Here is a 25,434-nt window from a genome sequence, read left to right on the forward strand (position 1 = left end):
TCTTCCATCCAAATAACATGAAGAGTGGTTTCATTTTTCAAAACAATTAATACAAAGCCCCGAACTGAAACACATTGGCCAAAATGACACATTTCATTTGCAAAATGCATTAAGAATTTCAAAACATGAAATACATGACACAAAATCAAATACCTCCATCAAAACATGCAAAAAAAATATTTCAGTCAATCGTTACAAAATGTCCCAATAAATACTAACTGCAACTGTCAATACACGCTAACATGGTTTACTCTCTTTTATATGTCTGGGCCATTTGTTGATACTATAATTATAGAATGCACCATGAAAGGCAAGTAAACATGTTAGCACAGTATGGGCTGTATTCTTTTGTCCTAAAATTATTTTACCAACGATAACCAATGCAGTCAAGAGCATGAATATCCAGAAACAAAAGGTGTTATTTGACCTTTCTCCATTTTAACTGAGAGCTGAACTATCTTCCTCTGTGGGACGCTCTACCTCTCCTTTGTCCTCGCCATCTGCCTCTTAATTGGTCCATTCTTGCAAACAGAAACTCAGAGGTGACCTCTTTTATGCATGAATAAGGACTGATTGCTGATTGAACAATTGCACAAAGAAGGTTTGCACACATGCAGAAGAGGTTCACATTCATGAGAGTAATTTGTACCAGCTGTGATTTACTCAACTGAGTTTTGCATCTTTTGTAGAGAGTTGTGTTTACTGCTTTGCACAAATGTGCTTATCGTTTGCATTGTGTGTGAAAGCAATGAGACATTACTTACAGTTTTGCAAAAAGTAATTCTGTTGTGCTAATTCGGTTAAGATGGAGATCTAGCAGAAAGCAGTTTCATTAAAAGTGTCTTAGCAATCGAGAAAAAGTGTAAAACATCAGGGGGTGGCTAGAAGACAGGGAGAACTTGAATAAGTAAAAAAGGGTGAGATGTGAACCCTACATCAAAGCGCTCTCTCCTCAGTATGCCAGAAACTCCCAATCCCACCAGTTTTTTCCTTCTTCTTATCAGTGAATTTCCCCCCACTCTTCATCCCTCTTTCTTTTCCCCTCCCCTTCCTTCCCATGTACACTTTGAAGGGCATCCCCTTCCCTGGCTGTCACTGCAGGGCATCCATCCATGTGCAGCTAAACACAATGTGTAATGATGTAAACAGATACGAGTCCCACTATGACAGCCCACCCGCCCGTCTGGGTGTTCCTCTGATCTACCTGGGATATTGGAGTGGAGCGGGAAAACGGCAGACAGCAGATTTTACTCTGGCGGCCCCTCCTCTCACCCTGCCACTCTCCAATTTCTACAGCCCCATCTGCAGCCGTCTCTCTCCCAGGTAGAGGGAGATGAGATGCAGACAGAGCACTCCCACGGACTCTCTCTTTCTCTCCTGGACCCTGTGTGTTTGGAGTGGAAAGGCGTCTTGAAAGGCCTCCATCACCGGCACACATTAAAACTTGTTATGGCTGCAATCCCAGTAACGGGATCGATATGACAACAGCCAGTGAACGCGCAGGGCGCCATTTTCTCATACATGTATCTCATACATACATGTATCTCATACCATTTTAAAGCTATTCTTGTTGTTAATCCCACCACAGTGTCCCATTTCAAATATGCTTTACAGCAAAAGCACCACAAACGATTATGTTAGGTCACCACATATAGCCACAGAAAAACACAGCCATTTTTTCCCCCCAGTGAAAGAGAGGAGTTTCAAAAAGCACAAATAGAGATAAAATTAATCACTAACCTTTAATGATCTTCATCAGATGACACTAATATGACTTCATGTTACACAATACATGTATGTTTTGTTTGATAAAGTTCATATTTATCAAAATATGAGTTTACATTGGCGCGTTACATTCAATAGTACAAAAACATCCAGTGATTTTGCATAGCCACATCATTCAACAGAAATACTCATCATAAATGTAGATGATAATACAAGTTATACACATGGAATTATAGATATACCTCTCCTTAATGCAACCGCTGTGTCTGATTTAAAAAAAAACTTTATGAAATAAGCCAGCCATGCAATAATCTGAGACGGCGCTCCGAAAAATTAGCAGCCATGTTGACGTCAATATAAACAAGAAATTACATGATAAATAGTCCCTTACCTTTGATGATCTACATCAGAAAGCACTCCAGGCATCCCAGGTCCACAATAAATGTTTGTTTTGTTCGATAATGTCCGTTATTCATGTCCAAATACCTTCTTTTGTTAGCGCGTTTGGTATACATATCCAAACGTTCATTCTGGTCACGTTACATCGGACAAAAACTTCAAAAAGTTATATTACAGGTCGAAGAAACATTTCAAACTAAGTACAGAATCAATCGTTAGGATGTTTTTAACATATAGCTTCAATAAAGTTCCAATCGGAGTATTCCTTCTTGTCTTCATGAGAAATGGAGCGCAAGTGGGTACGATGAGGAATAAGCGTGATCAGAAAATGGCTGACTGCCAGACACCTGAAATATTCTGCTATCATTCACTCCCACAACACCATAGAAGTCTCATTATAATTTCTATTGATGGTTGACATCTAGTGGAACCCATAGGCAGTGCAACATCATTAATATCTCAAGGGGATTTCATTGGGGACTCTGGTGAATACATACAAAGCTCAGATTTCTCACTTCCTGTTTTGATTTCTCTTCAGGATTTTGCTTGCCATATGAGTTCTGTTATACTCACAGACATCATTCAAACAGTTTTAGAAACTTTAGAGTGTTTTCTATCCAATACTAATAATAATGTGCATATATTAGCAACTGAGACTGGGAGCAGGCTGTTTACTTTGGGCAACTTATTCATCCAAGCTACTCAATACTGCCCCCCAGCCATAAGAAGTTAAGAGAAGGAGAACTGAGGCATTAGGGTAATTTGGGTACAACAGCCATTTGTGTCAAGCACTCAAAGCCGAGGGCAGCAGTCATTTGAATGTGACGTCTTCGGGGAGACGTTTCCTCTTCATATGAATTTATTGGGGCTGATTATGCGGGATAATGGGCATATTGGTGGTTAGGTATACCCTGTGATGCATTTGGATTGGAGTGCGTGCCATCACATAGGGGCGGCCTAGTGGTTAGAGCGTTGGGCCAGCAACCAGAGGGTTGCTGGATCAAATCGCTGAGCCTGATGAGGTAAAAATCTGTGATTCTGCCCCTGAACAAGGCAGTTCACCTACTGTTCCTAGGCCATCATTGTAAATTAGAAATTGTTCTCAACTGACTTGCCTAGTTAAATAAATGTTAAAATAAACATTGTTTAATTTGCAAAACACTTTCTTTGAGCCTCCGAGCTCTCTCTAGACCTCGGGTGGCATACAGAAAAGAGCAAACTAAAAAGTTTAAATTATTCATTTTAAAGGGTTTTGCTTTTGGAAAAATCTACAGAATTCATTGAATAACATCAAGAAAGGTTACATCAAACAACCCCTTCATTTTTTAATTATATTTCATACGTTTTATTTAATAACTGTGTATCAGTGTATGTCTGTTATTCAAAGAAAGAAGCCATAACCCTTGAAATAATCATTGTTATTAAAGAAAGTAATTTACAGCTGAAAAGTCTGATAAGACAAAGCTGATATTGTATTGAACCTTGCACCGGGACCCTTTGAACAAACATTTCCTTTGAACAAACATTTCCACTGCAGCATGATGTACTTGTATCCATACAAAGAAGCTCTGAGTTACACCCTGTAATTATATCTCAATGTGTTTAATTCTCTTTGAAATCTTTATGGTCAAAAAGTTAGGCTCAGCATGCCCCCCATTGCAACAAAAGAGTTGTGTCCACTTGCTCCACTTGTTTAGGCGGCAGGTAGTTAGGTAGCCAGCAGGTAGCCAGCAGGTAGCCAGCAGGTAGCCAGCAGGTAGCCAGCAGGTAGCCAGCAGGTATCTAGTGGTTAGAGCGTTGGGCCAGTAACTGTAAAGGTTGTTGGATCGAATCCACAAGCTGGTAAAAATCTGTTGTTGTGCCCCTGAACAAGGCAGTTAACCCACTGTTCGCTGGTAGACCATTGTAAATAAGATTTTGTTCTTAACTGACTTGCCTAGTTAAATAAAACAAAAAAAACAACAACAAAAAAATATATATATATATTTGGCTCCCGTCTAAGATTTGTGCTCCACGCCTAAAAAACCTTGCTTCCTCAGCATGCTACTCTCGACAATGGATATTAAAGGGCCAGTGGAGTCAAAAAAATGATTTTTCTTTGTTTTATATATATTTCCACACTATGAGGTTAGAATAATACTGTGAAATTGTGAAAATGATGGTAATGCTCTTTTAGTGTAAGAGCTGTTTGAAAAGACAGCCTGAAATTTCTGCCTGTTTTGGTGGGATGGAGTTTTGGCCTGCCTGGTGACATCACCAGGCATAAAATTAGTTAATAGACCAATAAGAAAGAGAGTTTCAAATCTCTCTGCCAGTAACAGCTAATTTCCATTTTTTCTCTCTTTGTAAGAAGCATTTTTTGTTTCTTGTTGACCATTTCAATTGAAAACAATCACAGTAATTGTTACACAGAAATTATTGGATATTTACATTTACATTACATTTAAGTCATTTAGCAGACGCTCTTATCCAGAGCGACTTACAAATTGGTGCATTCACCTTATGACATCCAGTGGAACAGCCACTTTACAATAGTGCATCAGATCTTTTAAGGGGGGGGGGGGGGGGGGGGCAGAAGGATTGCTTTATCCTAGGTATTCCTTGAAGAGGTGGGGTTTCAGGTGTCTCCGGAAGGTGGTGATTGACTCCGCTGTCCTGGCGTCGTGAGGGAGTTTGTTCCACCATTGGGGGGCCAGAGCAGCGAACAGTTTTGACTGGGCTGAGCGGGAACTGTACTTCCTCAGTGGTAGGGAGGCGAGCAGGCCAGAGGTGGATGAACGCAGTGCCCTTGTTTGGGTGTAGGGCCTGATCAGAGCCTGAAGGTACTGAGGTGCCGTTCCCCTCACAGCTCCGTAGGCAAGCACCATGGTCTTGTAGCGGATGCGAGCTTCAACTGGAAGCCAGTGGAGAGAGCGGAGGAGCGGGGTGACGTGAGAGAACTTGGGAAGGTTGAACACCAGACGGGCTGCGGCGTTCTGGATGAGTTGTAGGGGTTTAATGGCACAGGCAGGGAGCCCAGCCAGCAGCGAGTTGCAGTAATCCAGACGGGAGATGACAAGTGCCTGGATTAGGACCTGCGCCGCTTCCTGTGTGAGGCAGGGTCGTACTCTGCGGATGTTGTAGAGCATGAACCTACAGGAACGGGCCACCGCCTTGATGTTGGTGGAGAACGACAGGGTGTTGTCCAGGATCACGCCAAGGTTCTTAGCGCTCTGGGAGGAGGACACAATGGAGTTGTCAACCGTGATGGCGAGATCATGGAACGGACAGTCCTTCCCCGGGAGGAAGAGCAGCTCCGTCTTGCCGAGGTTCAGCTTGAGGTGGTGATCCGTCATCCACACTGATATGTCTGCCAGACATGCAGAGATGCGATTCGCCACCTGGTCATCAGAAGGGGGAAAGGAGAAGATTAATTGTGTGTCGTCTGCATAGCAATGATAGGAGAGACCATGTGAGGTTATGACAGAGCCAAGTGACTTGGTGTATAGCGAGAATAGGAGAGGGCCTAGAACAGAGCCCTGGGGGACACCAGTGGTGAGAGCGCGTGGTGAGGAGACAGATTCTCGCCACGCCACCTGGTAGGAGCGACCTGTCAGGTAGGACGCAATCCAAGCGTGGGCCGCGCCGGAGATGCCCAACTCGGAGAGGGTGGAGAGGAGGATCTGATGGTTCACAGTATCGAAGGCAGCCGATAGGTCTAGAAGGATGAGAGCAGAGGAGAGAGAGTTAGCTTTAGCAGTGCGGAGCGCCTCCGTGATACAGAGAAGAGCAGTCTCAGTTGAGTGACTAGTCTTGAAACCTGACTGATTTGGATCAAGAAGGTCATTCTGAGAGAGATAGCAGGAGAGCTGGCCAAGGACGGCACGTTCAAGAGTTTTGGAGAGAAAAGAAAGAAGGGATACTGGTCTGTAGTTGTTGACATCGGAGGGATCGAGTGTAGGTTTTTTCAGAAGGGGTGCAACTCTCGCTCTCTTGAAGACGGAAGGGACGTAGCCAGCGGTCAAGGATGAGTTGATGAGCGAGGTGAGGTAAGGTAGAAGGTCTCCGGAAATGGTCTGGAGAAGAGAGGAGGGGATAGGGTCAAGCGGGCAGGTTGTTGGGCGGCCGGCCGTCACAAGACGCGAGATTTCATCTGGAGAGAGAGGGGAGAAAGAGGTCAAAGCACAGGGTTGGGCAGTGTGAGCAGAACCAGCGGTGTCGTTTGACTTAGCGAACGAGGATCGGATGTCGTCGACCTTCTTTTCAAAATGGTTGACGAAGTCGTCTGCAGAGAGGGAGGAGGGGGGGGGGAGGGGGAGGAGGATTCAGGAGGGAGGAGAAGGTGGCAAAGAGCTTCCTAGGGTTAGAGGCAGATGCTTGGAATTTAGAGTGGTAGAAAGTGGCTTTAGCAGCAGAGACAGAAGAGGAAAATGTAGAGAGGAGGGAGTGAAAGGATGCCAGGTCCGCAGGGAGGCGAGTTTTCCTCCATTTCCGCTCGGCTGCCCGGAGCCCTGTTCTGTGAGCTCGCAATGAGTCGTCGAGCCACGGAGCGGGAGGGGAGGACCGAGCCGGCCTGGAGGATAGGGGACATAGAGAGTCAAAGGATGCAGAAAAGGAGGAGAGGAGGGTTGAGGAGGCAGAATCAGGAGATAGGTTGGAGAAGGTTTGGGCAGAGGGAAGAGATGATAGGATGGAAGAGGAGAGAGTAGCGGGGGAGAGAGAGCGGAGGTTGGGACGGCGCGATACCATCCGAGTAGGGGCAGTGTGGGAAGTGTTGGATGAGAGCGAGAGGGAGAAGGATACAAGGTAGTGGTCGGAGACTTGGAGGGGAGTTGCAATGAGGTTAGTGGAAGAACAGCATCTAGTAAAGATGAGGTCAAGCGTATTGCCTGCCTTGTGAGTAGGGGGGGAAGGTGAGAGGGTGAGGTCAAAAGAGGAGAGGAGTGGAAAGAAGGAGGCAGAGAGGAATGAGTCAAAGGTAGACATGGGGAGGTTAAAGTCACCCAGAACTGTGAGAGGTGAGCCGTCCTCAGGAAAGGAGCTTATCAAGGCATCAAGCTCATTGATGAACTCTCCAAGGGAACCTGGAGGGCGATAAATGATAAGGATGTTAAGCTTGAAAGGGCTGGTAACTGTGACAGCATGGAATTCAAAGGAGGCGATAGACAGATGGGTAAGGGGAGAAAGAGAGAATGACCACTTGGGAGAGATGAGGATCCCGGTGCCACCACCCCGCTGACCAGAAGGTCTCGGGGTGTGCGAGAACACGTGGGCAGACGAAGAGAGAGCAGTAGGAGTAGCAGTGTTATCTGTGGTGAGCCATGTTTCCGTCAGTGCCAGGAAGTCGAGGGACTGGAGGGACGCATAGGCTGAGATGAGCTCTGCCTTGTTGGCCGCAGATCGGCAGTTCCAGAGGCTACCGGAGACCTGGAACTCCACGTGGGTCGTGCGGGCTGGGACCACCAGGTTAGGGTGGGCGCGGCCACGCGGTGTGAAGCGTTTGTATGGTCTGTGCAGAGAGGAGAGAACAGGGATAGACAGACACATGGTTGACAGGCTACAGGAGAGGCTACGCTAATGCAAAGGAGATTAGAATGACAAGTGGGCTACACGTCTCGAATGTTCAGAAAGTTAAGCTTACGTTGCAAAAAATAAGAATAAAATACAAGATCTTAATGACTAAAATGATATAGTACTGCTGGCTGGTGAAGTAGCCTGGCTAGCAGTGGCTACGTTGTTGAAAGTGAAGCTGGCTAGGTAACCTCGACAATTTCACTAAATTTCTCTAAACTACACAATTATCATGGATACAAGGACAGGAAAGACAACTAGCTAACACTACGCTAATCAAGTCGTTCCGTTGTAATGTAAGTTTCTACAGTGCTGCTATTCGGTAGAAGTTGGCTAGCTAGCAGTGTTGGCTAGGTAGGAGGACGGCAGCGCGGCAGGCGAAAAATAGCTGGCTAGCTAACCGATAATTACTCAAAGCTACACAATTATCTTAGATAAAAAGATAGCAAAGAAAACTATGTAGCTAGCTAACACTACACAAGTCAAGTCGTTCCGTTGTAATGTAATCGTTTCTACAGTGCTGCTAATGATCATAGATTGGTCTCAGCCTGTTATCCAGTGAAACCTTTAACCTCAGGATCCACATTGCACTGGACTTTTAAAGCCGTCATTACCAGTGAGTTCACAAATACAAGGATATAGTCAGACCCAGCTTAGATAAAGCAGTGTATCATTACATTTCTGTATAGAGCTGACGCTCGTTGTTTAGATGATATGAGTCATAATCTCTTCTTTAATTAGATTATTCTGTTCTCTCAATCTAGACTGTTCTCTCAATCTTATTGAGGCCCTGAAGCCCTCTCTCCCTTAACAACCTAACATCTAATCAGACTATTTGTTTGTTGGATTCTAGCTAGATAAGTACGTTTTCAACAGATTCATCTTACTTACCTGGGAACTTTCCTACTACAAGAGGGAATTGCTTGCTTCAGTTAGTTTAATACAATAAAATGATGCTTGAATTGGAGAGCATGGGCGCCGTATTCTAAGCAAAAACCTAAATCGTTTTAGACAGTCAGTACTGTAGTTCCCTAGTGGAGGCTCTGGTTGGAGGTATGATAGCAGCGATAACGGTCTGCTTTATCCTAGTCAGAAGCGGTCAGTCAGGTCGAGGGTACAGGCTATCCCAGGGCAGCATAATGTCCACACTGAAAGAGTTGCCTTTCTCCTCTCCTGGAGTAGTTGGGCTCTCTGTGGTTCTTTCTGAACCTGCAGCTCCCTTAGCGACCACAGCTCTGCAGCCACTCTAGCCCCTAGCTCTCATCTCCTATGCCATCCACAGCCTTGTCTCTAGTTCACCTTCTGTCCCCAGGCACACCAGCCCATTTTGTCCCCCAGCATGTCTTAGCCTCCCTACTCCCATAGCCTATTAGGGGCTAGAAAACCTCCCTGGTTTCATAGCCCCTTGCTTTAGCTCTATGGTCCTTTTAGCCCTCAGCTCCCTATCCCCTGAGCTTCCTACCTCCAGCCTCAGCTCCCTATCCCCTGAGCTTCCTACCTCCAGCCTCAGCTCCCTATCCCCTGAGCTTCCTACCTCCAGCCTCAGCTCCCTATCCCCTGAGCTTCCTACCTCCAGCCTCAACTCCCTATCCTCTGAGCTTCCTACCTCCAGCCTCAGCTCCCTATCCCCTGAGCTTCCTACCTCCAGCCTCAGCTCCCTATCCTCTGAGCTTCCTACCTCCAGCCTCAGCTCCCTATCCCCTGAGCTTCCTACCTCCAGCCTCAGCTCCCTATCCTCTGAGCTTCCTACCTCCAGCCTCAGCTCCCTATCCCCTGAGCTTCCTACCTCCAGCCTCAGCTCCCTATCCCCAGAGCTTCCTACCTCCAGCCTCAGCTCCCTGTCCCCTGAGCTTCCTACCGCCAGCCTTCAGTCCCACGTGACTAATGGCCCCCTCAGCCCAAATGTTTGGCTCCCAGCTATCCTCCTCAGCCTTCTGCCTCCTGCTCAGACAGAGGAGAGAAGAGGTGTCTGTCTGTCCAGAGAGTCCTGCTGCAATTACCCTGATTAGAAAAGAGGCCACGTCGCTGTAGCTCGAAGTCAACCTGAATATGTGGTGTCCACTTTCTAATGAGGTCGGAGACGTTGCCTGTCCTTCAGAGAAGACAAAAGCCATTCATGTACGTGTTGGCGGTTCGGCACAGAGTTGCAAACTATCAAGAAATTGCTCAGCCAAAGTCTCTAATCTATACTGAACCAGAGAGGGAACAAGCTAATATTTTTGGCAAATAAATAATCCCTTACAGAAAACAAATGGACGAAATGTCATAAATCTGGAGCTAATTTCCGAACAAAATTGTTCCTCTCTCTCAGCCAGGTATGAATGAAAGTCCGTCCTCTTCCAGGTGACATTTAGTTAAATTTGCACTGATGTGCCAGTCACTCCTCTTTAACTCCCACTCCCCAGACTCTGGGTTGAAATGTGGTCTCTAAATGATTACCTGCAGTGCTCCACAGCCTCATTAATTATACATGTAGCTGAGCCAGAGTGTGATTATAAACTGCAATGGGTGCTGAGCGATATGCCTGTCACTCAAAGCTCAGACAGTCGGGGAGCGATTACGTTGGCAGCACCAGTCAGCCTTCTCTCCGCCAGCCCCTCAGTGCTAAACAGGAGAGTGAGAAGGTATGATGGTGACGGTGTGAAAAATAACATTTGTTTAACCCTCGTACATCATTCTGGAGATTAGTGACGGAGCAGGCATTAATCTTATCAGTCAGGATCATGGAAAATGGGAAGGCAGGGAGGAGAGAGAGCCGTGGGAGAAAAATGGGTCCTTGCTATCCGGGGTTTCCTTGGGACGTCTCAACACTGACGTTACCCCATTGAAGTTGACATTTAAAATAGTTAAGGTAAAGGATAATGTTAGGGTTAGGGTAAGGATAGGGGTTAGGTTTAGGGTATGGACGTCCCAAGGATCCCGGATAGCACTAACTGTGTGGTAATCTTTCCTTTGAAACAGCATTAATTAAATACAGTAAATCTGTGGTCATTAAGAAAATACAAAAACTAAGAAAATTCAATATGGAATACATGGCAATTAGTTTTTCTCCTCATACATCAAGCACTTTTCATAAACCTGTGTGTAGTTGTGTGTTTATGTATGAAAGTAATGCCTTTTACGATGATGACAATAGCATAATAGAGTTTGAATAATTGGTTTGTGGTTCCTGCAACAGTAAAGACACTCATCTAATAAACTGCACATATGAACACTGTAAATAAGCCATAGTTCATAACCCTTTGGTGAGCTCAAGTTGTTTGTATTCATTAGTCAGATTCCAGAACGTTCCGTCTGTCTTTTGTGCTTTTCTTCCCTCCTCTCGTTCTGGTGAGCCGAAGCAACAGTGCAGAGACAGCATCGCAACAATAACACAAATGATGATTGGTGAAAGATCCATTCTCATTAGACTCTGCCTGACTTTTCTTGAGTTATGAGGGATGTTGTGGATTGTGAGTTGCATGGTGGGCTCACCTCAGAAACAGAGCCCCTCCCTCTCTCTCTCTGCAGCCCCAGAATCGTGCATTACTCTCCCCACCTCTCCCTCCCTCCCACACCTTGTTGAGTTCTGCTACTGTGAATACAGATGTAATCTTACAGCTCTGACACATGCTAGATCCCAATCCAACACTGTTATCCTCACAGTCCACCATCCAACACCACCTACATACTGTGCACCTCTCATTCCCACCCTTTGTTTCTCCCTCCATCCCCTGCATCTGTCCGTCTGTCTGTATGACTAGCCGTCTGTCCAGACACTTCATTATGACGACAGACACCAGGTCGACAGGCAGAGTTGGAGGAGGGACCAGGGAATGCAGGCTGCCTACTTTCCTCTCCTCTTACAAGTGGTCAAGGACATTGGCCCCATGTTCTGTTCTGTTCTATAGACGGCAGGTTGTACTAGCTCTTTCTTTGACATTCAAATGAGGATCATCCCTTAGGTCTGTACAGCTCTCCTCTCTCTACCCTCCCAATAAGAGCAGATATGAATTCAAAATGACCAACTGTATTTCACCGGTACTGCATGCAGATTTTAAATGCTAATGGACATACGCATAACATTAGATGCCTGAACTGCAGCTCTTTATTGAAAAAAATGTGTAGCAGCCAGTCTTTGGAGTTACACGTCTGTAAAACAAGTTCAATCCCCCAGATGTCAGTCACTCATCCCACTGTCTGTCAGAGGGGGGGCTTTTTATTCCCTAATTGCCCCCATGTTCTCATCTCACTTTCTGTCTGGCCAACATCGAAGGGGGGGGGGGTGTTATTCCCTAATTGCCCCCATGTTCTCATCCCACTTTCTGTCTGGCCAACATCGGAGGGGGGGGTGGGATTTTTATTCCCTAATTGCCCCCATGTTCTCATCCCACTATCTGCCTGGCCAACATCGGAGGGGGGGGGGGGGGGGGGGGGATTTTTATTCCCTAATTGCCCCCATGTTCTCATCCCACTTTCTGTCTGGCCAACATCGGAGGGGGGGGGGGGATTTTTATTCCCTAATTGCCCCCATGTTCTCATCCCACTATCTGTCTGGTCAACATTGAAGGGGGGGGGGGGGGTTGTAATCCCCTAATTGCCCCCACGTTCTCATCCCACTTTCTGTCTGGCCAACATCGGAGGGGGGGGGGGGATTTTTATTCCCTAATTGCCCCCATGTTCTCATCCCACTTTCTGTCTGGCCAACATCGGAGGGGGGGATTGTTATTCCCTAATTGCCCCCATGTTCTCAGCCCTAATCACTTAATTAGGAAGCTAGTCTGCAATTCAATTAAAGCTGTGTGATGGCGTTCAGAGCATCGAGCTGACCCCAAAGGCGAGGCAGAGTCCCCAGACAATTAGACTACACTACTGAGTCACCGTGTGAGGCTAAATGGAATTCTTTTATAAGCCTGGTGTGGAACAACTGGGTGGTCTAATGACATACGCAATGCAGTGTTCAGTTGAAATATGCTGAGAACATGATCGTGTTGTCATATTAATGGAGTCAGATAGTCAAGACTATCTGCAAGGATCTGAGTATGTGTTGTTGAGCTGTAATGGTTTTCAGAATTTGATTTATCAAGGTTGATAAATGTTTCCATTCACTGTTGAAGTCAAATTCAGAGTTGATCGTGTTTTGCCTAAAGAACAACTTGTTCATTATGAAAAATGTTCCCTCTAAGCTGTGCGTGGGACTGCCGCACAGAAGAAATATCAGCCTGCACAGAGAAGCACGAGATTGAACTTCACTCAACTTTATACAGTTTTCCCGTTAATTAACACGATCAATGTTTCCCTTTACTGTGGGAATTGGGATCAAATCAACGTAATATTAGGAACATTCAATACAACATAACGAAACAAAACAAACGATGCAAGAGTTAGTATGCAAAACTAACTATACAATATATTATGTTGTAGGCAGAACGCATCAGAGTAGGTTTCTATTGTGTTGACAGGAATGACTCAGGCCTGTACTCTACACAGACCACTGGGCCAAAACAAATCAGAGCTGCAGTATGCCTATATGCAAATAGACCATTGCCATGTATGGATCTGTGCCATTCACTTTGAACTGTTGTTACAGCATAAGCGGTCGTGAGTACATGCGCTTGTTTTGAGATCAAAGCGAGACCTGCATTTAGCCACCAGTGCACATATGTACATTTGTTCATATTCATTGCTAGTGAGTGAGTTATTAGCCCAGTGATAGATCATTTGTAGTCAGCAATAGGGGTGATTGCTTCCTACAAGAGCACAGAATGTGTACATTTCTAGACACCTATGAAAAAAGTGTCAGGTAAAGAACTTTTTTTGTCTTAAAGGGGCAGTGTTGTATTTTGAGACAGGCTTGAATAAGCTAAGTAGCCAATAGGCAGAGGGTAGCATCCTTTGTCTGATTCTCTGTAATAATGGTATGGGAAAAATGTTGCATTTTATTTTGTTGAAGTGGTTTCTTGCATCAAACAACACAACAACATTTTCAGTCACCTCCTTGTCTGAAGGACAAGTGGATAAAAAGTTTAATGTCAGCCCTGCATGTTTTTATCAAAAGTCACATGGAATGTAGGCCTACATTGAACACCACACATTGGCTGCTACTGTGGGCTGAATGACAGAACAGCTATTTCCATGTTAAAATATTATGGGATGCATTTTCTCCATACTTGTTGATGGTAGGCCACTCTGGTATGCCTACATTATGATCAAATAGCCACAGCTGTCTAATTGACCACTCTTAAAACTAACTTAAAGTGGGTACAGCCTCAGTGTTCACAGTAAACGTACGTTGGAAGTTACACAGAATTTTCACAAAATTCAAGTTGCGCTCAGCAGACCTGAAATTTGCTCAGTGACGTAAAACATTTGAGGGAACATTGATTATGAGTCTTGATCTTTTAACTGGATGGATGACGCACAAACAATCTTAAAAGCGGGAATCTGTGAACTCAACTCAAGTCAAGTCAATAAATATCCAATGAACCTGATCTGAACAGAACATTATTTTCAACACACCTGCCTCAAGGCATGTCACAAAGATTCTCATAAATCTATTAGCCGTAAGCATGTAGTCACTGTTAACGTCTGTGAATTCTCCTCACATTTCTCCTCACAAATGTTGCATGTTTAACAAGGTACAGTTATTAACATGGTAATTCACAGGTGCCTTTCAAATGTGTAATTACACAACATTATTTACATAGTGTAACAAGAAAATGTGTTATAGCATCAATAATTACACACGTGGAATAACCTTCGGCCAGTGGATGTGTAATTACACATTCCTTGTTCCAATTGTGTAATAACTGATAGCTATTAGCTCTACACCCTTATTACCACATAATGACTTAGTGACACGTAACTATGTTGTTACTAGTTATTACTGTGTAGATATATAGTCATAGGGGTAACTTAATGTAAAGTTCTCCCCAAATTCATTAAAACCACCAGGTCTTACGTGTTAAGACTTTGAATGCCCTCATCCTAATCCTTTTGGTATTCAGGCAGCACATAATGCAGCCCATAATGGAAGCAACCAGATTTGGGGAGGGCAATCAATGAGTCTAAATTGAGAAATGGAGGGGCCCTGCCTTCAACCTCCTGGTGCATTGTTTACACGCCACCTAATTTAAAATAAATTTAATGCATAATTGCCTGTACATCTGGGGCATCACCTTGATAATTGAGAGGAGGGAGAGATGGGGTGATGTTGGGAGAGGAAGAAAGGGGGAGGGCAGACTTCTCCTCTTATTTTGTGTAGATCAATCAGACCGCTTCCCAGCATCGAAGGAAAATAGAAACAGCCAACTTCTGTTCAGTGTCTTTGTGCTCCCTCAGTGACTGTCCCCCCTCTGTTTCTCTCACCCCTTTTTTGGTTTCCGTCATCCAAGTGTCGAAGCAACAAGTTGAATTCTTTGCCATTGTGGCTGTTAGGGAGATAATGAACAGGCTTATTAGACAAAGTCGTTAGTGTGGGTTGTAATTCTCCTACTTCATCTGCTCATTAGCCGTCAATATTGTTAATTAGTGGCGTTAGGAGTAACAAACATCTGAGTTGGTGCAGCGTTGAATCTCAGATTTTCTGCTGTCGTCTGCCTCTTTCCTGTACTGTGGCCATGGCTCCATTCATTGTTGCCTGAGAATGGCCAAAGGCTTAGCTTTCAGAATATACGTGTGGTAGCAATGGAACTGTGGTGTACTTATAACTGACTTGCCTAGCTAAATAAAGGTTGAATAAGTACAGAAATAAGCCATTGAGGTCAGCTTGGGTCACATTACTTCCTGTGAAACTGACCGCTAACATCAACAAATTTAACACAGGGAGTAAGTGTAAGAGAATTTCCAGTCATCTGGTGATTTTCAGTACGTATACTGTTCTCTTTGAAGTAGAAAGAAGAATCGATATAAGTATAAATATTAGACATGTGTAAGCAGAATGAAGGCTGAGCCCATGTGAGTGTACAAAGCTGGATCAACATCGAGTCAAAAATTAGACATGTCCTAAAACAGAACATAAGCAGAATCCGTGTGGATGAGGCAAGGTAAACCAACAAGACGTGTCTGGTCTGGGCCATATCTGATCTTGTGAAGGCTACTGGACACACACATGGGTTAATCATACATAGACAACATCGGCCTGAACTTGTGAACACCTTTGGACAGGAACATTAGCTAATCAGTTATAGGAACCATTAGGAGTATGCATTTCACGCCACCAATAGAATCTATGCCCCAATGTCTGAGCCAATAAGAGAATGGAAACTAAGCAAGACAACAAGATTCATAAAGTGGAGTGACGATGTTATGTAAGGGTAAGACTGTATAAAAGTCAAGTACTAAGAATGGAGAGTCGGTTCTTCCATGGAATTGCTGTTTGTAATGAAGTCTATTTGAATTCACAAGCTCCGCTATCTGAGAAGTATTTGATTCAATATTTCCACAACATAAGTAGCCCAGGTTCTCTTAGCTACGGTATAGTCTCGGGTTACATTGAATTCTGTTCTATCCTCCTGGGATGCCAGGCTCACAGTCATTAGATAGCTATTGTTGAGACGACCACTCCACTCACCTTAGGTTGAGTGTGTCTCGCTAATTTCCACAGAGCCTTTTCACTTCCTCCTGAAAACCACGTGTCCTCCAGTTAAGTTGAGAACAATGGCCTTTTAATTTGTGCCATTTCGCACGTCGCTGATGATCTCCTATTTCAAACCTGTTTGAAACCCCCTGAAAAAAAATGAGTCCCAGGCAAAATGCAGAGGAGTTTATTTATTTAATTTGTCATTAATCATGCTGAACTAAATGATAAGGCGGCGTGCGGCAATTAATCAATGACAACAAGGGCAACAACATCTTTTCAGTTGTTTATTGTGCACTATTGGCACTATTTTTGTATTTTTTAATTAGGAATGGGTTTGCTTCGGAGTCAAAACTAAGAGGCTTGGTGTGTGTGCGTAAGAGTGTGCGTGTGGCTGTGGAATATAGGATGAGTGTTTTAATTACGATGCAGAGGCCTGCGTGTCTTCCGTCCACCGTAGTCCTCTCTGATTTATGACGGCAACGGAGAGGAGACACTAGATTGTTTTCATCTGGTTTCATCCGACCAGGGAGGAGGGAGAGTCGGTTGCTCTTTTGATACATTTTTCTGCATTTCCTACATGTGGGGAGAGAAGACTATGTAGGACATGCACCAGTGAGTCTGGAGAGAAGAGAGAGAGATATGTATTTTATAATTGTCACGCCCTGACTTTAGTTATATTTGTTTTCTTTATTTTTTGGTTCTTTTTTTGTTGTCTCTGATTGGGGAGCCTATTTAGGTTGCCATTTCCATGTTGGTTTTGTAGGTAGTTGTTTTCTGTTTTGTGTGAGTACCTGACAGAACTGTTGCGTTTTGTTCGACTTTTGTTTTTTGTTTCAGTGTTCAGGTTATAATAAAATTCATAAACACGTACAACGCTGCGCTTTGGTCTACTCTTTCTTCCTCAGACGAACATCGTTACAATAATGGAGAGAAGAGGGAATGAGAGAGAGAGAGAAAGAGAGAGGGCATTGAGTTTGGTGGAATCAGCTAAATAAAAAAAACGTTGATTTCAAATCGTCCTTGGTCCATATTTATTTAGCGTCAGAGAGCTCGATAGATATGCTGTTATTGTCACGTTCGTTATAGCAATGAGACCAAAGTGCAGCGTGATTTGAATACATCTTCTTTTAATAAAGAAAGAACACGGAATGAACTACACAAAAACAACAAAACGAACGTGAAGCTATATAATCATAGCGCTGACACAAGCAACTAAACATAGACATAGATAATCACCCACAAAACACTCAAGGAATATGGCTGCCTAAATATGGTTCCCAATCAGAGACAACGATAAACAGCTGCCTCTAATTGAGAACCAATCTAGGCAACCATAGACATAACAAAACCCCTAGACTGGTAACAACCCCATAAACATACAAAAACCATAGACAGGACAAAACATATAATCACCCATGTCACACCCTGACCTAACCAAAATAATAAAGAAAACAAAGAATACTAAGGTCAGGGCGTGACAGTTATAGCTAACTTAATTGATTTGATTGACAGCTGTGGTTTTTTCAAGTGGAATAGACAGAAGAATGAACATGCACATTACAGTATAGACTATATTTATTTTTTACTAGTGGCTTTGCACTTAATATATGCAGGGAGAAGCAGAGATGTCTCTTCTACTCTCTGCTGAGCCAAATACCGAGCTGAGATTACAGGACCAATGGCAGACAGGAATGATTACGGAGGTTAAATGACCTCATATTATCCAAAGACTCTTTCTCTACTTTCCTCTCTGAGGAGAACCATCACCTCTACTTAGTTTCTCCTTGGGGTAGAGCATTGTGTGGGCTAGCTGCCACTTGCCTGGTCTTAATCAGTAGGCCTCTGCCTGCAGTGGCTGTGAAAAATTGTTGTGCCTCTGCAGGTATTGTGATTGGAAAAAGGCAGCCCTTTTGTGCTCCTGGGGAAGGAGGACCTGAGGTCATAGGTTGCTCCTCTCTCTATGAGGACATTAATAAAACACTCCTCTAGATTTAAAGATGTAGAGAAAATAGTTGTTCCTTTTTCAAGCAAGATCAAGCAAGTTCAAGCAAGATTTACGAAGACTCAACGGTTAACAAATTATTTCTGACTGACTGTGGAGGAACACAATGTAATTCAAGTGGCAGTACCATGATATTGGAATGTCTCCGTATTTCTCTGCTAGATGTTTCAGCAGTACCACAGCTGCTACACCAGCCATGAAATGAAGTGGTTGATTCAGAAAGCAATTCTGGCCTCTTGGTTTATTTCTTTTTTCTTCAATGAATTTCCTCTGCCTCTGTAGATGGAGAGAGTGCCCTTTCACTCATCGGAGGAGTGCAGATGACCCTCATCAATTCTTACCCCGGAGACGCGGCCAGCTGCTGAAGTCCGTAGCTCGTCTCAACTCCCCCTACTCTCCCTTTGTTTGTTGCTATTTTATTCATGTCCCCTTTGCTTATCCCTCTAGTGACAAAGCCATTTGTTTTATCCAAAGCAATTTGGGGTTTTATTGCAGTGTGTTTGTGGCACAGTGAGGTGCTGTCGGAGCACCGATAAATGTAGAGGACGCCGACAGCCGGTACTCCCACCCATCCTGCCTGTCACCCACCCACAGGCAGGGGAGTCCAGACACCAGCTTACCCCTCCCTTATGGCCTTCCTGTGTTATGTAATGCACACAGATAATTTGAACTGTCAAATAAATACAACAAACAAACACAATGCAAACATTCTAACAGGAAATGATGACGAAAACAGAGTCCATTGCATTCATTGCAGGTGTCCTGTTCCCGACACAGAGGTGTTCTTGCAGTGTAAGCATTTGAGTGTTATATTCTCTTCAGTGGGACAATTCACTCTTTTTCTCTCTAGCTTTTCCTATTTTCTAAAATATAGGGCTCTTTTCCTCTCATAAGGAGGAGATTGCAGCCATCAATATTGATTTCGCTCAGCTCAATTGCAGATGATTGCATACGTTTACCTTTTAGATCTGCATAGATAATGATCACTGTCAGTTAATCTAACATTATCACCCACCCACAGAAAAGTTTAACGGTTGGTTCCTGACAGAGGCTTTGAGTAGATCAGTAGACATATTACTGAAGACGCCTGGGTCTCCTTAAAAAGTTTCGGGCCTCTTAAAACATTGATGGGCTAATGTCTGTGAGGGACGAAAATTAAATATTAATTGAAATCTTAATTTCACTGTTGACGTGTCACAGCCAGGGCATTACAGTAATAATATTTATTTTTGCGGTAACGAGTAATATAACAGAGTACTGTTGTAATTTGAGTAATAATATTACAGTTACTGATCAAAGATAGGTCGCCATTACTTCTTTACTTTGTTATCATTACCTTCCTTTTACAGTTATGGATCCAAATAAATATTTGTGATAGTTATTATTCCCTCTGTTGACGCAATATAAAAAATCCCCCCCTGTCCCAGATTCTAATTGTTTTTGTCCTTAGTCCTTTCACCAAGTTCCTGTTTACATACACACTATTACTACTAACAGTTTTAGTAAAAAATGGCAGAAGTGTCTAAAACATTGAGTTTCTCAGAAGTACTTCCATTACTTTGATTTGGTAGAAGGACAACATTACAAGAATAGAACTGTAGAATGTAAACTGTGTCCATTAGAGAAACATCTCTCCACTGCTAGAAACACAACTTCCAATCTCTTGAAGAACCTGTAAAGCAACACGCCAAGACAAAACTCGTAGCAAAAGACCCCGGAGGCCTGACCACTGCTGTTGTAGGCCTACCTCAAAAAAACAACCAAGGTGTCACGCCCTGACCTTAGAGAGCCTTTTTATTCTCTATTTTGTTTAGGTCAGGGTGTGACTAGGGTGGGTATTCTAGTTTTTTGTATTTCTATGCTGGCCTGGTATGGTTCCCAATCAGAGGCAGCTGTCTATCATTGTCTCTGATTGGGGATCATATTTAGGCAGCCTTTTTTCCACCTGTAGTTTGTGGGATCTTGTTTTGGTACTGTGCTGTTTAGCCCTACTAAACTTTACGTTTCGTTTGTATTTGTTGGTTTTTTGGTGTTCATTGAATAAAGTAAGATGTACGCCTACCACGCTGCACCTTGGTCCACTCATTCCAACAACGAGCGTAACACAAGGCTTGATTTCATCTTTCAGGAGGACAGGCTGGAGCCCAGGGAGACTTGAACAAACTTGTAGCTGGTAATTAGGCTACTTGTATAGGCCTACATACTGTAACGCGTAACCGAAAGTACTATATCCAGTAGTGTAACTAATTATTTTTCCCAGGGAGTGACAAGTAATTTGCTACTTTTGAATGAAGTAACAATTCATTGGTAATATATTACTTTTTTGAGTAACAACCTCAACATCAACATCAGCTACTGTAATGTTGATGACCAATACAGATCCCTCAAATACACTATTAGCCTGCTCAAAATCCTATTCTTGCTGAAACATTACATTTTACCAACATTAAATCATCTTAAAATCCTATATTCTGTTAGATTACACGGGGTACGTCATGTTTCTATCTACCTATTGCTCACTAAGAAGTAGTTACTATTCGCTGACAGAGTTGCATCAGAATCTCTAACTTTAACTTTCAACTCAATCTTAACTTTCAACTTAATCTTAACTTTCAACTCAATCTTAACTTTCAACTCAATCTTAACTTTCAACTCAATCTTAACTTTCAAGATATGTTGGTGCAACCAGCATACTATACAGTCAAGCAGAACCAATATGAGATCTCCTTATAGTAACAATCTGTGGGTCCTCATCACCCTTCCTCATAAGGACATTCTATCTGCACAGCATTCTATGCACAGCTTTAACAGGGTCAGAAGACATTATTTCTGGGGTGACTGGAGTTTGCCTGATGAAATGTTGACTCAGTCTTACTGGTATAAATGTCTTATTTATGATCCGCAATATAATAAAAAGTCATTTGAGACCAAATCAGAGCGATTATGTTTAAGGAAATCATAACCATAATCATTCTTCAGCAAAATCATTGTCAGTGTTGTTGTCATTTATTTAGTGATCATTGTCGTCTTTATCATCATCATTATCATGCTCGTCGTCGTCGTCATTATCATCATCATCATTGTTGTCATCACCATGGTTTCACGCCCTGGCCATAGAGAGGCTTTTATTCTCTATTTTGGTTAGGCCAGGGTGTGACTAGGGTGGGCATTCTAGTTTCTTTATTTCTATGTTTTCTATTTCTTTGTGTTTGGCCGGGTGTGGTTCTCAATCAGAGGCAGCTGTCTATCGTTGTCTCTGATTGGGAATCATACTTAGGCAGCCTTTTTTCCTTTCGCATTTGTGGGTAGTTATCTTTGTTAGTGGCACTACTGCCCAAGTTAAGCTTCACGGTTGTTTCCTTTTTTTGTTGTTTTGTTGGCGACATTCATTTCAAATAAAGGAAAATTTATGCTCACCACGCTGCACCTTGGTCTTCTTCTGACGACGGCCGTGACAGAACTACCCACCACCAAAGGACCAAGCAGCATGGCCAGGAGGAGCAGGGATCTAGGGCCTGGGAGAAAAGGCAGTGGAGGACATCTTGGACATGGGAGCAGGTTATGGCAGGGGACAAGACCCTGCCATTGAAACAGGCGGAAGTAGCGTGGGAGGAGCGACAACGATACCAGGAGTCACAGCAACGGAGCAGGCACGAGAAGCAGCCTCCCAAAAAAATTTGGGGGGACACAAGAGGAGATTGGCTGAGTCAGGTTGGAGACCTGAGCCAACTCCTCGTGCTTACCGTAGGGAGCGTGGTACTGGTCAGGCACCGTGTTAGGCGGCGGAGCGCACGGTGTCTCCAGTGCGCGTTCACAGCCCGGTGCGCTACATTCCAGCTCCCCGCATCGGCCGGGCTAGAGTGGGCATCCAGCCAGGACGGACTGTGCCGGCTCAGCGCATCTGGGCGCCAGTGCGTCTCTACAGCCCAGGATATCCTGCGCCGGCTCTGCGCACTGTGTCTCCGATGCGCCTGCACAGCCCAGTGCGTCCTGTGCTAGCGCCCCGCATTTGCCGGGCGAAAGTAACCATCCAGCCAGGACGGGTTGGGCAAGCTCTACGCTTGAGACCTCCAGTGCGCCTCCACGGCCCAGTGTATCCGGTGCCTGCCCCAGGCACCAGGCCTTCAGTGTGTCTCTCCAGCCCGGTGAGTCGTGTGCCTGCTTCACGGACCAGGCCTCCTGTGTGTCTCCCCAGCCCGGTGAGTCCTGTGACTGCTGCACGAATGAAGCCTCCAGTGGTGATCCATGGCACGAAGCCTCCAGTGATGATCCATGGCACGAAGCCTCCAGTGATGACCCATGGCACGAAGCCTCCAGTGATGATCCATGGCACAAAGCCTCCAGTGATGATCCATGGCACGAAGCCTCCAGTGATGATCCATGGCACGAAGCCTCCAGTGATGATCCATGGCACGAAGCCTCCAGTGACGATCCATGGCACGAAGCCTCCAGTAACGATCCATGGCACGAAGCCTCCAGTGGCGATCCATGGCACAGAGCCTACAGCGACGGTCTCCAGTCCGGAGCCTCCAGTGACAATCCCCAGTCCGGAGCCTCCAGCAACGATCCCCAGTCCGGAGCCTCCAGCAACGGCCTCCAGTCCGGAGCCTCCAGCGACGATCCCCAGTCTGGAGCCTCCAGCGACGGCCTCCAGTCCGGGGCCTCCAGCGACGGTCCCCACTCCGGGGCCTGCAGCGAGGGTTCCCAGTCCGGGGCCTGCAGCGAGGGTCCCCAGTCCGGGTTCAGCAACGAGGGTCCCCAGTCCAGGGTCGGCAGCGAGGGTCCCCGCACTAGAGGCGCCACCAAAGTGGGGGGAGCCAGAGGCGGAGGGGGGTCTATGTCCCGCACCAGAGCCGCCGCTGTAAAGGAAGCCCACCCGGACCCTCCCCTTTAGAGTCAGATTTTGCGGCCGGAGTCCGCACCTTTGGGGGGTGGGGGGGGGGGGGGGGGGGGGGGGTGCCACGTCCTGGCCATTGAGAGGCTTTTATTCTCTATTTTGGTTAGGCCAGGGTGTGACTAGGGTGGGCATTCTAGTTTCTTTATTTCTGTGTTTTCTATTTCTTTGTGTTTTGCCGGGTGTGGTTCTCAATCAGAGGCAGCTGTCTATCGTTGTCTCTGATTGGGAATCATACTTAGGCAGCCTTTTTTCCTTTCGCATTCGTGGGTAGTTATTTTTGTTAGTGGCACTATTGCCCAAGTTAAATGTATTTGGCTAAGGTGTATGTAAACTTCCGACTTCAACTGTATACATATATTCTTAGACAGATAGAGACCCTATATACTACACAATCATGTACCACATCCCACAATGTAAAAAAAAAGATGTTGTTATAAGCTTTACAGTACTGTTAAACCAAAGTTTCTTTGGAATGTATGGTAACATACTGTACCTTTATTTACAGTATCTGCCTGTAAGTAAACATTTTTACATTGCAGCGGTTCACTCTCATTCAGGTGAAAAATGGCTTATGCAAGGTAGGGTCTTATCTGTCTCCTTGGTGACCTGCACTCACCCTCCAACCTCAATATACAGAGCAGCCTCCTCCCTCCCACCCCTACCTCCTCAATATCACGTAACCCTCATAGGGAGCGCTAGTAGGTTGAACACTGTCAGTACACACAGGAGTTCAGGAGATCTCTGAATGCTCATTGGGTTTTACAGGCTAAGTCCTGTCTTTATCATTTCTATGGTAATGGGATTGAATACAAACAGAGATTGCTACAGTAGGTAGTTAAGGAGTGTACTGTCCTTCCCTTCATGGTGGAGGTTGGCCTAGCCATTCTACTAATGATGCCAAACCAGTAGTGTGCGTTGTGAGTTAATTTATATTCCCCATATCCACCCCTTTTATACACATGTCTACCCCTCAGAGCAAAGCCAGGCATCGTGTGCTAAGTCTAGAGGACTGTGTAATCATGCAGTAAGCATGTCCAATTGTGATCAACGGAACTATTGATCAAGTGTGTTGTGAGGTTGCAATGCCTTGGGACTGTGGTTTGACATTTGCAGGGAACTTGCCGTTGTTCAGGTCTGAAAACTCGTGTCCTCTGCAGCAGTGCCTCGGGGCCTCAGGGCTTACTGCTTCCTGGAGAGAGGCGCTCGAGACCCCAACAGATCAACAAACTGGTAAACTGACACAGACACATGCTGTCATAGATTATAGAACGTACACACTGCACTGTCCTCTCTAATATAACGGTATATAAATCAACGTAACTGGAGGAGAGAGACAGTCAGATCCCTTTTTCATGAAGGAAACCTCGTGGGGATATCACTGATGAACAAAACAGAGGATCACAATGCTTTAAAGATTGCAGTTCAGCAGTCATGGATTATTACATATTTGTATGCATGATGAAATGACCCGAGGTACTTTTGCAGATTATAAGAATTAAAGTTTGGATGGGATTTGCACGATAGTAGCAAAGATCTTAATTTGTATTGCATGAAGAGAAAAAATACATGTCTGTCAGTATGAATTTAATCGGTTTGTATTTGCTTTTTCAAACCTATTTATTCTAGTGATGTTGTTGTGCAGAGTATGATGCCTAGCGTGTTGACATTGGTGTTTTATATCCTGACCTAGTGGTCTCTCCTGCTAATCAACATATTCACACAGACCTCACCACACATGAAACAGCGCCCAGAGATGAGAGAGGTGGCACCCTGGTTCAATCCCTGGGAGACAAAGAAAGGGAAGTGACAGATGTGTTTCTATAATTTTGCCTGAGCAGGAGAGGACAAGGTTCATATCAACGGTGAAACTAGTTTTCAGGGTCCAACTGTTGTTTTTTTCTGCGATCTGGTTTGTTGTCCCCTGGGCGCCTGTGGCTGACAGTCTGTTCCAGACATATTTTTGCATCGCTCTGCACCTGGACAGGGACATACCGTAGGCCAGAGAGGGGGGAGAGGAGCGGAGCTGCATCCCTGTGATCCAAATCTGTGTAACAGTCCTGACCTATTTATGTTAGTTTTTATGTGTTTTTGGTCAGGGCATGTGTTTTGGGTGGGCAGTCTATGTTATCTGTTTCTATGTTGGTTTCGGTTTGCCTGGTATGGCTCTTGATTAGAGGCAGGTGGTTTGCATTTTCCTCTAATCAAGAGTCATATTTAGGTAGGGCATTATCACTGTGTGTTTGTGGGTGATTGTCTCCTGTGATGTCTTCGTTATGTTCGTTGTATTCACTTTTGGAGCTG

This window comes from Salvelinus fontinalis, chromosome 39, assembly GCF_029448725.1.
Source record: "Salvelinus fontinalis isolate EN_2023a chromosome 39, ASM2944872v1, whole genome shotgun sequence".
Classification (NCBI taxonomy): domain Eukaryota; kingdom Metazoa; phylum Chordata; class Actinopteri; order Salmoniformes; family Salmonidae; genus Salvelinus; species Salvelinus fontinalis.